The sequence below is a fragment of the Melanotaenia boesemani genome, chromosome 16 (assembly GCF_017639745.1).
Source record: "Melanotaenia boesemani isolate fMelBoe1 chromosome 16, fMelBoe1.pri, whole genome shotgun sequence".
Classification (NCBI taxonomy): domain Eukaryota; kingdom Metazoa; phylum Chordata; class Actinopteri; order Atheriniformes; family Melanotaeniidae; genus Melanotaenia; species Melanotaenia boesemani.
This window is the reverse complement of record NC_055697.1, coordinates 32,642,522-32,656,788: the sequence shown is the minus strand read 5'-3', so window position 1 is coordinate 32,656,788 and position 14,267 is coordinate 32,642,522. Positions and strand designations below refer to the sequence as shown.

The 14,267-nt window shown below is 42.8% G+C and overlaps 1 protein-coding gene across 3 annotated transcripts in view; it reads right to left on the bottom strand.

Annotated features, from left to right (window-relative positions):
• The window catches only part of LOC121655418 (bone morphogenetic protein receptor type-1A-like), a 76,100-nt gene that overhangs the window by 38,354 nt on the left and 23,479 nt on the right, over positions 1–14,267 (bottom strand). For 2 of the 3 annotated variants that reach the window (XM_042010030.1, XM_042010029.1), the window contains one exon: positions 3,424–3,521. The gene's annotated coding sequence lies outside the window, so the exon portion shown is untranslated. Of the gene's footprint in view, positions 1–2,924; positions 3,027–3,423; positions 3,522–14,267 lie in introns of those variants that run through there. The other variant, XM_042010031.1, reaches the window with a different exon arrangement.

Genomic DNA, 14,267 nt, shown 5'->3' with positions numbered 1-14,267 from the left:
CTGCGTTTCTGATAAACAACAACTTGCCTGTATGAAGGTGCTGCTGACAAACCAAACAAAGCTCCTTCTATTAAGCTGACATGAATTCAAGAGACAGCGAGATAAACATCTTTACTTGTTTTTCAGCCCATCTGCCTACAGAGCCAGCGGAGTATCCCTCGGCACACTACAGTCCACCAGCTGGCGATAAGACAAAGTAGGTTTACATTTCATGTACGAGGCCATTCAAAGTGCTTCAGTTGAAACAAATACAAGGTGCACTAGAACATAAACTAAAGAAAACTACCGTTCTGTTCCCCATCTGGACGATGTGAACAGAAACCCAACAGTAAGTCTTGGTTCTGTGTTTATGGCCTAAAGCTGCTTCAGCATAAAGACAGAGCTGGAAACAGATGCTTAGACGAATGAAATGTATGAAATAAAAGTTACAATGTGATGAATTAATAGATGTTTTGATAAAAGGCAGCAAATAGAAAAACTTTTTAACCTGGACAGATTGAGCAGACCTGCTTTCTGGGAGTTTACCAAGTGATCTGGCTCAGAAAACTCTGATCGCTGCTGTGTTTCCACAGATAACCGTACCCTCACCCAGTAGGTGGGGCTTAAACCAGATAGTGGTAGATGCGTTCCAGCAGTGCGACATCTTCCTTGATCTATGACAAAGAAGAAGGCGACCCGGAAACAGGGAAGAAGGGAGGACGTCCAGCAGGCTGCAAGCTTTCCACATGGCTTTAACCAACAGAGGCAGTGGACTGAGGAAGGACTGAGGAAGAACACTGATCCGAGGCAGCGGACTGAGGAAGGAATGAGGAAGAACACTGATCCGAGGCAGTGGACTGAGGAAGGAACGAGGAAGAACACTGATCCGAGGCAGCGGACTGAGGAAGGACTGAGGAAGAACACTGATCCGAGGCAGCGGACTGAGGAAGGACTGAGGAAGAACACTGATCCGAGGCAGCGGACTGAGGAAGGACTGAGGAAGAACACTGATCCGAGGCAGTGGACTGAGGAAGGAACGAGGAAGAACACTGATCCGAGGCAGTGGACTGAGGAAGGAACGAGGAAGAACACTGATCCGAGGCAGCGGACTGAGGAAGGACTGAGGAAGAACACTGATCCGAGGCAGCGGACTGAGGAAGGACTGAGGAAGAACACTGATCCGAGGCAGCGGACTGAGGAAGGACTGAGGAAGAACACTGATCCGAGGCAGCGGACTGAGGAAGGACTGAGGAAGAACACTGATCCGAGGCAGCGGACTGAAGAAGGACTGAGGAAGAACACTGATCCGAGGCAGCGGACTGAGGAAGGAATGAGGAAGAACACTGATCCGAGGCAGCGGACTGAGGAAGGACTGAGGAAGAACACTGATCCGAGGCAGCGGACTGAGGAAGGACTGAGGAAGAACACTGATCCGAGGCAGCGGACTGAGGAAGAACACTGATCAAAGGCAGCGGACTGAGGAAGGACTGAGGAAGAACACTGATCCGAGGCAGCGGACCGAGGAAGGAATGAGGAAGAACACTGATCCGAGGCAGCGGACTGAGGAAGAACACTGATCCGAGGCAGCGGACTGAGGAAGGAATGAGGAAGAACACTGATCCGAGGCAGCGGACTGAGGAAGAACACTGATCCGAGGCAGCGGACTGAGGAAGGAATGAGGAAGAACACTGATCCGAGGCAGCGGACTGAGGAAGAACACTGATCCGAGGCAGTGGACTGAGGAAGAACACTGATCCGAGGCAGTGGACTGAGGAAGGAATGAGGAAGAACACTGATCCGAGGCAGTGGACTGAGGAAGGAATGAGGAAGAACACTGATCCGAGGCAGTGGACTGAGGAAGAACACTGATCAGAAACGTGGGAGAGAATGAACGTAGCTGAAGAAACCACGACGTTGAAGCTGAGACTGAGCCAGACTGGACCAAGTCTTCGGGAACATGGAAGTGGTCCTAATGCTGAAGAAGAGATTAAAACCTTGTGCAGAATTTGCTGTAGGGAGTGATCCGTTTAACCACCTGAACGACAGCTGCTAGAGTTGCAACAATCCATTGATCTACATCGATTCACTGATCAATGAGCCAACAACATCAGTCCATATTAAAAATATTGATGGAATCAGGGCACAGTGATCAGTATGAAATGATCCCACATTTGGCAGGTCTGGACATTTTCTCTGGCTGTCTTCCTGTTTTCCTTCGCTCTGTCGCTTTTCGCCTTTCATTTCTTCTTGCTGCCATCAAACAAACAAGCGCCTCCGTTACCGGCAGGTAATACCGACAGTAGGTTAAACAGACCAGAAATGACCAGAACTTCTTTTTTTCCTTATTAAACAAAATATTGATTAATAGAATTTCAATCTATAATTTTTGTAACTGATTAAACTGATTAAACAATTTACTACTCTACTCATCACTTCACAAATTAGAAAGTAACAACCAGAAAAAAACTCCATTTTCTGTTTTTGAGATGCAATGTTTTACAAATCAGGCTCTGAATGACATAAAAAAAGGAAAATCTTTTGTAAAAACTTTAGAAATGCAGACAGAAGCACAACTGGACGTTTGGTGTGTGGAAGTGCTGCTGAAATGCAGATTTCCAATTTCTAAACCAGAGTATAAGAAACCTTTTGAGAAAACTGCCTTTAAAGTTTTGGTTTACAAACGTAAGCATATTTTTTTTGTTCTAAAACACTATTTACAGACATCAGATCCAAAGCAAAACATCTATAACACATCAAAGCTGATAAGATTGGGAGATCAACCTCCTCTTATTGTCCTGTTCCATCTCTACGTTGAGTCCTGTCCCTGCACGATGTGGACAAATCAGTTCATTCACATGTGCAAGGTGAGCTATACGACGCCGCGTTGATCAGCTGTCACCACGCATCTATTTTGATTGACAGCTTCGTGTGTGTGTGTGTCGTACCGTTTCCTCTACAGATGAACGATACTGTTGTCATGTGATTTGCCTGCTATGCCTGCCCTGGATCAGGGTTGTCTCTAGTTTCACTTCAGAGAACATCTCACGACTTCTGCACCAACCTGACTGAAACATTCAGAGAAGCATTAATGACCACACAAACAAACACACTTTCTCTCTGCAGAGCATGACCTCACCTCCAGCACACATGCTCAGATCCAGCAGGAGCCCTCGGGCTGTAATCAGGGCTCTTCCTGCTCTACCACGCTGCAGTGATTAATCAAACCAGATGACAGCTTCAATGATCCAATCAGAACCAGCAGTTAAAAGCCAGGAGGCCTCCTTATTGGCCAGCCCTTCCTCCAGTCCTAGGATCAAAGGTTAATCTCCTCAAAGGGTGGGGGGTAGGGGTGGGGAGGGCTAATCAAGGCGTAATCACTGGTGCCGACCAAGAAAAACAACATTTCTTTAAGTTCTCTGTGTGACCTCAGTGCGGGCTTCATACCTGACTGGTGGCTCCATGGTACAACAGTGAGCGGGTCTGTGCATGGCTCCATGGGAAATGTAGTCTGGAAGCTGCACAGATCAGAACGTCATGGCAACCTGGCAAACAAAGAAGTATGTTAGAATTCAGGACACGTGGCACATCAGGGCAACATCAAAACTTCACATCTGGACTTTATGGGAACGTTTCCCGACTCAGCTGCTCCAGTAGCAATAGAGCCGGGTGTCGGGACTGGGACTTCAGAGGCTCCATTTTCAGCCATTTTACCCAAACGCTGCTTCAGTCAGGAGAAGGAATGATTGTTCTTAGGAGTCCACAACACCTCCTGGATATATCACTGCAACTCCCTTTTGTTTGGTCCCTGCATAAGCCTCAACTGGTCCAGTACTCTGGTGCATTATAACCAGAACCCCCACCAAACAAACCAGGATTTAATAATAAAAAAAGCCAGTGTAGATGCGCCCCCAGTTATCTCCAGTTATCTGGAGAAGAAAGTTGATGGTGGACAGGTTCGCTTTAATTCAGCCGACTTCATACAAAACCTGGCAAGCAGGGTCCTGCCTTAAATATGGAAATTTCCATTTACCCAAAATATATTTACAAATGTGTTTGATTCAAGAAAAAGCAGCTCATACTGAATATCATTATTCAATAAAATTATTACTGAAAAGCACTGAATACAGGGCACCGCTGAGGAGGTAACTGGAAACTAATGACTAAACCAGGACTGCTCAGTTCAGTCTGACGAGGGCCCCAATCACACAGGTTTTCAGTGTATTCCTGCTTCAACACACCTGAATCAAATTAAACGGATCTAACAGCCTGTCAGGTTCTGCACAACTATTCCTTAATTTGAGTCAGGTGTGTTGGAGCAGGGATACATGGCAAACCTGCCGGACTGCAGCCAAACTGAGCAGCCCTGGACTAAACACCGGTATTACTCTCAAAGACTTGCTTGCGTGCACATGTCAACCTGGGAAAGATATTACTTTCCAAAGAGGAAATTCGGAAAGTCCGTAACGAAACCTGGAGAACCGTTCCTGCAGACTAAATGACAGAAAGCCGCTCTAAGAGGGTTCAGATTGGGATGGAGAATAAAATTATTTACTTTAAGATCCTTGGAACTGGACTGGATTTATATATATATATATATATATATATATATACAGCTGTTTCCCGTTTCCATGGAAATGTGTTAAAATATGGGTCGAGTGCTGCAGGTGTCTATAAATCTAACATCGTCTTTAGTGAATATAACTCAGCTTTAAACTAGTTGTTATTAACACTCATCCCCTTCAGGACTAACAGAAGCTCCTTAACCCCCTTTTAAAGGTCTCCTGGGTTGAGTCTGCTTCATGGTTAGCTCAGTCCTGATGTCGGTGCGTTTGTGGCTTCTTGTTGTTTGTGAGGAGATAAGTGGGGCAGTGTGACCAACAGCTGGAGGAGCCTCCGACACAGAGGCTTCTTTATGTGACATTACAGAGCTCGTCAAAGGAGGCTTTATTTGGTCAAGGAGGCCGACGTCAGAGAGTGAGTTAATATTCACACCCGGAGAAGAGAGTCCAGCCCCGGCTGCTGGTTTATAGTCTGAGTAGAGTTACAGCAGATGGAAAACAGTCTGGGTCAGCAGCCAAAACCTGGACCTTTCATCTTCTCTATGTTGCTTAAATCCTAAATATAAAACCCATCTTTTCAGGTCGGTTCGAGCTGGATGAGAGGAGGATCAGAGGCAAACATATCTGAACCCCCTCCTCCTGTGGACTCGGGATGTCACGTATACTTGATTTCACAATTATTCGTAGTATTAAATGTCATAATTACTCATACAGATTCCTCAATATCGTTTCTTTTTAGATAAGATCACGTGTGAACCACATCATCAGATCAGGATGGAGAACATGGGTAAACAACATCGGTGTGGCGTGTTAACATCTTTTAAAAAAAATACATTAGTCTAACTGTATAAAAACAATATGCCCCAGACATGCCTTATAATTTACAGAATCCCTAATACTAACATCTGCATCCAGTCACACCCTCAGAGCAAACAGGGTTGAATAATTAATAGTTTTTAAAATTACAATTTAAAATGTTGCAATTAGCAAATCAGAAAGGAGAATGAATCATTTCCCTGTTACACGGCTCCTGATCCAGGTGTCACACCTGCAGCGCCCACGTTTCCACAGCGACCACCCCTTCAGACGTGTTTCCTGCAGCGTCCTTACGCGCCAGGCGTTTCAGCATCATGTGACACTCAGCTGTGACGTAGCTTCTTCAAACCTCATTTTGCATAAATGATTGAAACTCTGAGACAAAAACACGGAGGACCCATTTAAAGCCGTATTACGACTCAAAAATTCCTCCCATGATGTAGATTCAGCTCGTTCAGCTGCGTCTCCCTGATGGACATGATGTTCTCAGCGTCTTCACCTCCCTGGGAGAGTTTAGAAACCAGGATTCTGTCTGACTTCCAGCTGGACGAAGACACATGATGTCCCACATGATTGGAGTGGGATCACCTGGATGTGTGATCAGGTTCACGCATCCAGGTGGACAAAGTAGAAACCAGTTCTAGAGGAAACGTCAGTGTTTAGGCTGCAGGCTGCATCTGAAGCCGTTCATGTCTCAGCTTCACAGCGAGCCGTTCATGTTTATCCTCCATCTCATGGTATCACAGCTAGGTTTGTTTTTTCCTAAATGTTTAAATGCAACATGCAGACAACGAATATCATACGTGTATCCGAGCGCTGCAGAGCACCTATGTAGCCGTGAGAGCTGGTTTGGTTGGTAAAAAGTCCGTTTTTGAGATTTAAAAGTATGTAGTGCGTTCTGTCATCACAGGTGGTATAGAGTTTTGGATGTCCTTTGTTTTAATGTTATTTTGGGGTATTGGCATCAAAAGATCTATAGTGAACATCCATCTGATTTTACACATTCAGTGTTGTGAATTGCTGCGTGATTAATGTGAATATTTCTCTGACTCTACCACCCTGCTGCTACTGAGCTGGAGAAGTCCCAGGTCCATGTGGAAAACCGTGGATGAGCTGGCCAGCAGAACAAGAAAACAAGAGTGTGTGTGTGTGTGTGTGGGAGTGTGTGTCGGCTCCACCCAGGACGGGAAAAAAACGTCAGAGGTGGGATTCAGCCGCCGAATTATTATAGAACAGACAGAGAGAAAATAGATGTCCAAAGACGGGGGCTGTGAGGCGGTCACGAGGTGAGGCAAGAAAAAAAAACAGCTGCTGCCTCTCCAACACAGAAACAAACACATGGCTTATAGCTGGAGAGGCGGTGCCAAGAAAAAGAGACAGATGGAGGGAAAAACAGATCCTGCTCTCCCACGCACACACCAGGACGAACTGGAGTCAAACGAAGCTCTGCTTTCATTACAACTATTTTTACGTGAACTATTATGAATACGAACAGCTGAGCATAAACAGCAGAAAGCAGTAAGGTCTGAAAAGAACATTTGACCCCGACTGGAAGGATGCAGATCAGATATAAATCACTTCAAACACCAAAAAGTTATTTTTTTAATCTAAAAGTTATGCTTATTTTATTCAACACAGCTGTCCCAGCTGTTTACATCATCCCGAGAGTGAGTTGAGATACAGGTAACCCTCTCCATCGCTTCCTGTTGATTTGTAAACATGACGCAGCATCCATCTCCATGATTTATTGATTTGTAAACATGATGCAGCATCCATCTCCATCACTTCCTATTGATTTGTAAACATGACGCAGCATCCATCTCCATCATTTATTGATTTGTAAACATGACGCAGCATCCATCTCCATCACTTCCTATTGATTTGTAAACATGACACAGCATCCATCTCCATCACTTCCTATTGATTTGTAAACATGACGCAGCATCCATCTCCATCACTTACTATTGATTTGTAAACATGATGCAGCATCCATCTTCATCATTTATAGATTTGTAAACATGACACAGCATCCATCTCCATCACTTCCTATTGATTTGTAAACATGACACAGCATCCATCTCCATCATTTGATTTGTAAACATGACGCAGCATCCATCTCCATCACTTCCTATTGATTTGTAAACATGACACAGCATCCATCTCCATCACTTCCTATTGATTTGTAAACATGACGCAGCATCCATCTCATCACTTCCTATTGATTTGTAAACATGACGCAGCATCCATCTCCATCACTTCCCATTGATTTGTAAACATGACACAGCATCCATCTCCATCATTTATTGATTTGTAAACATGACGCAGCATCCATCTCCATCGCTTCCTATTGATTTGTAAACATGACGCAGCATCCATCTCCATCACTTCCTATTGATTTGTAAACATGACACAGCATCCATCTCCATCACTTCCTATTGATTTGTAAACATGACGCAGCCTCCATCTCCATCATTTATTGATTTGTAAACATGACGCAGCATCCATCTCCATCCCTTCCTATTGATTTGTAAACATGACGCAGCATCCATCTCCATCATTTATTGATTTGTAAACATGAAGCAGCATCCATCTCCATCACTCTGTTGATTTGTAGACATGACGCAGCATCCATCTTCATCATTTATTGATTTGTAAACATGACGCAGCATCCATCTCCATCGCTTGCTATTGATTTGTAAACATGACGCAGCATCCATCTCCATCACTTCCTATTGATTTGTAAACATGACGCAGCATCCATCTCCATCACTTCCTATTGATTTGTAAACATGACGCAGCATCCATCTCCATCATTTATTGATTTGTAAACATGACGCAGCATCCATCTCCATCACTTCCTATTGATTTGTAAACATGACGCAGCATCCATCTCCATCACTTCCTATTGATTTGTAAACATGACGCAGCATCCATCTCCATCATTTATTGATTTGTAAACATGACGCAGCATCCATCTCCATCATTTATTGATTTGTAAACATGACGCAGCATCCATCTCCATCGCTTCCTGTTGATTTGTAAACATGACGCAGCATCCATCTCCATCACTTCCTATTGATTTGTAAACATGATGCAGCATCCATCTCCATCATTTATTGATTTGTAAACATGACGCAGCATCCATCTCCATCGCTTCCTATTGATTTGTAAACATGACGCAGCATCCATCTCCATCACTTCCTATTGATTTGTAAACATGACGCAGCATCCATCTCCATCATTTATTGATTTGTAAACATGACGCAGCATCCATCTCCATCACTCTGTTGATTTGTAGACATGACGCAGCATCCACCTCCACTTTTGGTTGATTTGTAAAACTGACTTTGTATTAGGGCTGCATAATATGTAGAAAATTATATCAGCCTGCGCTAAACACATCGCAGCAACTGCCTCAACTATGATAAACAGTCACTCCTATTTGCATATTTTGAGGAATATATGCTGTTCCAAACACTGCTGAACATTCATGCTCTGTGTGCATCAAGTGTGGATCAAGTGGACTCTTCCTGGATGCTCCATGTAGATGCTAATAGCTACGGCAATAGAGCACATGGAATTAGCAGTTTGGAGCTGGAAGGTAGAAAGTGGAGTGATGACAATATTTATGCAAAAGAACTTGTGGCAAAAAAACGAGCAGCACGTCGGTTTTTTGGAACTGTTTTGGTTACTAGAAAAATATGACCACTACAAACGGGTGTTCTGCGAGACATGATGGATACTAGTGCCAAGCACCAGAGAAGAAGAAGAGTTACTAAAGTCTAGTATTAGCTAAAACAACGCAATGCTACTTCAGTTGTTATAGCAAAAGGTAAAAGGTTCAACAGACAAGATCATCGGTCAAAACCAATGATAAAGCTATAAAATACAGTGGCGACTACAGACTAAAATGATGATAATCACAGCTGCAGCCACCAAATGCTTCTGCTCTTCGGTGACTTCTTGGCGCCACTGTGTGTTAATATCGCCCCTGTGCACAAGTACCGTACCATGATGACATCGACTCGTACCCATGTTACATGTTGAAAGGAGCGAGTCTTAGCTTTCGGGTAAAAATGAAAAATGGCCGCTCTAGCTATTATAGTTTCATTTTAGCAAAGTTCAACGAGAATAAGCCAATCAGAACTTCTGGTGGCTGCTTGCAGCCGAAAAGTTTTTAAAGCTTCAGCTTTGAATATTTAAGCTAACAGAAGCACCGTTAGCATTCCTCGCTGCACACGAAATGCAACACATCGGACACTTTATCTCAGTAAAGCCACAGAAACTTGTCTTCCTAAAATGCAGTTATCATCATGCTCAGCGAGGGGAACGTTTCGCCATCTTATCAGAAACAAGAAAGATCAACAAAATGAGCAACATGGCTTTTTCTTGATGAAAGAAAAACTAAACAAAAAAAAAAAAAAAACTATCAATAATTATCTTCTGGCAGCAATGGTGTGTTTTTCCAGCAGCTATCATTTGTAGCTCTTAAAGGTCCCATATTCTACATTTTTTCAACCATTTCATATGGGTTTCAGAGGTCCATTGTTTTCAAAGTATATTACCCCAAATTCAGTCTTGGTCCTTCATCTCAGCCATTCCAAAAGCAGTTCTAGTGATCTCTGCTGAGAACGGGCTGTTTCTGTGCCTGAACCTTTAAATGTTCATAAATGGTGCCTGGCCACGCCCCTCTCTGTGAGAGGATCCGGCTCACTCGTGATTTTAGAGGGTGGGCTCAGCTAGCCGGGAGGCGGGTCAATGGCAGGATCCACTACCGGGGGTGGTGGTTATTTCCCTTCGTGAGGTCACAAAGGCAAAGATCTCAGACTCACCAGTTTGAGCACACAATTGCTAAAAAGTGGAGCAAGCAAGTGAGAGAAGACAATTATCTCCTTTTTGGGCCTCATACACAGGCTATGAGGACACATATGACTGTTAGAAAACCTTTAGAAAGTGAATTTTGCCTAATATTGGACATTTAAAGAAAAGTCTTGCAAAACAAAAGAAAATGAAGTAAATATCAAGTGGGTCAATAGGTTGAGTTACTCAAAGCTTACAGATTCGTACTGCGCTGGGTCAGTTGGGGTTATGTACATGAATGTAAATAAAAAACAAAACTGAGTTTTATCGTGTTTCCACTCTGTGGTGTCAATGCTTGATCTTTGAAAATTGTGAAAACACCCCTGAATGAAAAGCAGCTGCAGATGAAGACAGCTCCTACGGCTGTCAGATGATGCCGAGTGTTGATGGTGTCCCTGATGATTCAGCGTCACTCTGGGCTGTTTACGCTCTGAAACTGAACAACCAGCGATTTACAAGAGTGTGAGACACAGACAACGGAAGCTCGGAGATGTTCACCACAAACACTAATTCTGATGTGTTCCTTTCAAATCTACAAATCCATCACCAAACTTCATTCAACATTCAACCATCACAGACTGGAGGCTTTTAAACGGCTCACCCAGCGGAGGGACGCCGTCCAGTGATTGATGCTGGAAACAGCTGCTGGCTGGTGGCAGCAGAGGTGGAAGATGGTTGCTGTGTTTTGGTTTCAGCTCAGGTATCTACAAAACTGCAGCTACTGAAATGTCAGGTGTTCATGTTTTTCTCAGGTTGTCTTCCTGTAGGTGCTCCAGAGGGTTATCTACTTTGTTTTCTTACAGAGGCCGTAGGATGTTTTCTGTTGTGGATAACTCTGTGGGGTAAATGTGATGGATATTTTACCCTTTAGCTGATCTACGGAAGTTTTCCAGCATTTCTATCCCGTCCAGGAGGTTTACAATCCAGCCACTAAATGTAGTTTTATTCAGAGACTCTATCTGGTAAATCCACAATGATCCATGATAACAGCATTATTTATCACATTTCACCATAAAAACATCACCATCACTACTATGTTGCTAAGAGACCTCTATTTAGACCTGGACATGATGATGAAGCCACTTCCTGTCAGACTTTCCACCAATCAGAGAGCTTAGATTGACGGTAACGTCCAATCAGGAGCAGCCAAAGATCAACCAGTGAGCAGAAAGTTCTATGTGTGTGTGAGAAGAAGAAAAATAATGCTCCTCTATGGCTGGAATAAAGCCAAGAAGACGTTTCTGATGCACGGTGGCGCCACAAAGCAGCTGAGCTGGAGTTGGTTTAGTGAGGATAGCAGGTAAATAGTAGCAGGAATAACTGGAAATGAGGAAAAAGTGGAAACATGGAAATAGTTTCTGTTGTGTGTTTGTTTCAATAACAATATTTTTTCTCCTGAAAGCCAAAACTTGAGAGAACGATGAGATGAGAAAAGGTTTGGTCACTGTTGGTCTGTGTGTTATTTCTACAAAGTTCTGTTAGTAATAAATTCTGCTTTCTTCTTCTGGTCGACCTTTATGCTGCTACATCTATTCATACATTCAGTGATTCAGCCAAACTATCTGCACCATGCTGCAGGAGGGTAAAACTGCAGGGAGGCAGCAGACGGTTAAAACTAGATTCCTGCGTTGAAGTGATGAGTGAGATGAAGGTGCGAGAGCTCCGTCTGACAGGAAAGCTGTGAAACCAGTCCGCCTCCACGAAGCAGAGGGCCAGAGGAATGCAGGCTGTGACGGCACATAAACAAAGAAAAAGTCGGACGGACGCTGGAGCTGAGCGGCGGTGTTCCAGTCTATAAACAGGACTAATGTCTTAATGTCCTGCTGTGTGTCTGCTTTATCTCTGCATCACTGCAGAAAAAACTGTCTTATACACAAACAAACTGGACTGTAAAACAAAACATCTGCAGATATCTGAGGGAGTCGCTGCAGAGCAGAACTGAGAAAGAACAACGACATGTTAAACTGACTGCAGGTTTTTACTGAACTGATGATCATTTGGCCAAATGATAAATGACCAAACGGCATTTGCATGCATTTTAAATAAACCTCTATTAGACCAACATGTTCTGAAAGGTTAACCTGACATAAAAGCAATAGAAAAAAGTTGGAACAGCAGCAATAAAAGGCTGGAAAGTAATCAAAAACAACTGGGGGAGCATTTCACGACTAATTGGGTTAATTTGTTTTCACAAGAATCCAAGTTTCACTCAGTGTCCAGGGTGCAGTACCAGCTCCACTTTTAAGATTAGCCTTAAACCCCCCTTTTTTATTTTGTTTTTAATGTCCATAGCCTAAGTTTGAGTTTATGGTGTATCTTTGTGCTATTTTGGGATCATTAAGCTTTATTCTTTTTTTTTCTTTACCTTTTTATTCTTTTATTACATTGAAGATGCTGACTGTTTTAGGACTATTGCAATGTTTAAAGGAGCACTGTGTATCTCGCGGACCTTAACACGTTTCTGACTCGTTTTGATGCCACAGTGGCATCTGTTATGTCTATCACTGGATCCTTCGGTGCCCTGCAGCGTCCCACAGCTGAGAAACCATGCTTCACAAACCAGAAAGATCACGTTACAGCTGAGTTTTGCTGTACGGCACCACATCACATGCTGGATATCAACATGTTTGTCCCAAAGTCACCAGCCTGGGCGTCACCATGGACGACGACTTTAAACTTGACAAACAGGTCAATGCCGTTTTAAAGGTTTTTATCACCGTCTTTCATCAAAAGTGAAATCTTTTTTTATCTTTTTGAACAGGTTGTGCTTTGATATCTTCTCGTCTGGACTACTGCAACGCTCTTTACTCAGGCATCAACGCGCTTACCCGGTAGCAGTTAGTCCCGAACTCTGCGGAAGGACTTTAACTGGGGTCAGGAAATGCGAACACATCACCCCTATTTCAGTTTCTTTTAAGATCTTATAGTTTGTATTTAAAGCTTTAAATGGATCGGCCCCTTTATCTTTTCACTTTCACTTCTTTTATTTTATCTTTTCACTTGTTTCTACTGTTTCAACAATCTTGCTGATATCTGATGTGCAGCACTTTGGAGACATGTTTTTAAAAACGTGCTTTATAAATAAAGTGGATCGGCTTTAATGAACGCGTCCGTGTAATAAACAAGAGGACATTATTAAGGGACAGAGCACGAGACAAGAGTCACTATCAGACTGACGTTTACTGTCTGGAGAGACCTCAGAGAAGAGACAGGATCAAGGTGAATGCTGATGTTATGGGGGAAAAGTAGGGATGCCCCGATCCACATTTTTCATTTCCAATAACTTTTCTGAGATTTAGAATCGGCCGATAAAATCCGATTCACAGAAAAGCAGCCCCGAGTTATCTAACAAATAAAGTCTCAGACCGAGATCTTTCTTTTGTGAAAGACATCAGACTTGACTTAAAAATTTCTTTCCAAACGTTTAAAAACAGATATAAATGTCCAGAATGACTTATTTAGCATCTCTGCACCAGTGCAGCAATCTTATTTAACATATTTTATTTGCAGATAAATGTACATGTATCTCAATTATTCCACAACAGTTTTTTTTTTTTTTTTTTTTACATCCAGAACAAGCCCCACCCCCCACCCCTGTGCTGCCGTATCAATCAAAGACATCCAGAACATAGATGCGTACATCAAATGAAAGTTGGCACATTTTGAGAGAAAAAAAAAAAAAAAAAAAAAGACAACCCCGAAAGCCAATATGCCAATATAGTGCGTACAAACAGATTCAACCATACAGTATATACACTTAATTTAAACAGAAGAAATAAATAAGTAAATAAATAAAATGAAATAAAATAGTAATAATAATAATAAGTAAAAAAAAAATGAAATAAAAGAAATAAGTACCTGTGTACCAAAGTCGTGCAGGTGGATGATCATGGAGATCTGGGTCATCAGCTTATAATTATCGGTGCCTTCATTTTCTTATCTTAGTTCAGCGGGAGGACATCATGTCTGTTAATGTAGGACAGTAAGGGGTTCCATGTTTCATAGAATTTTTGAGTCGACCCTCTAATACAAAATTTTATCTTCTCCAACTTA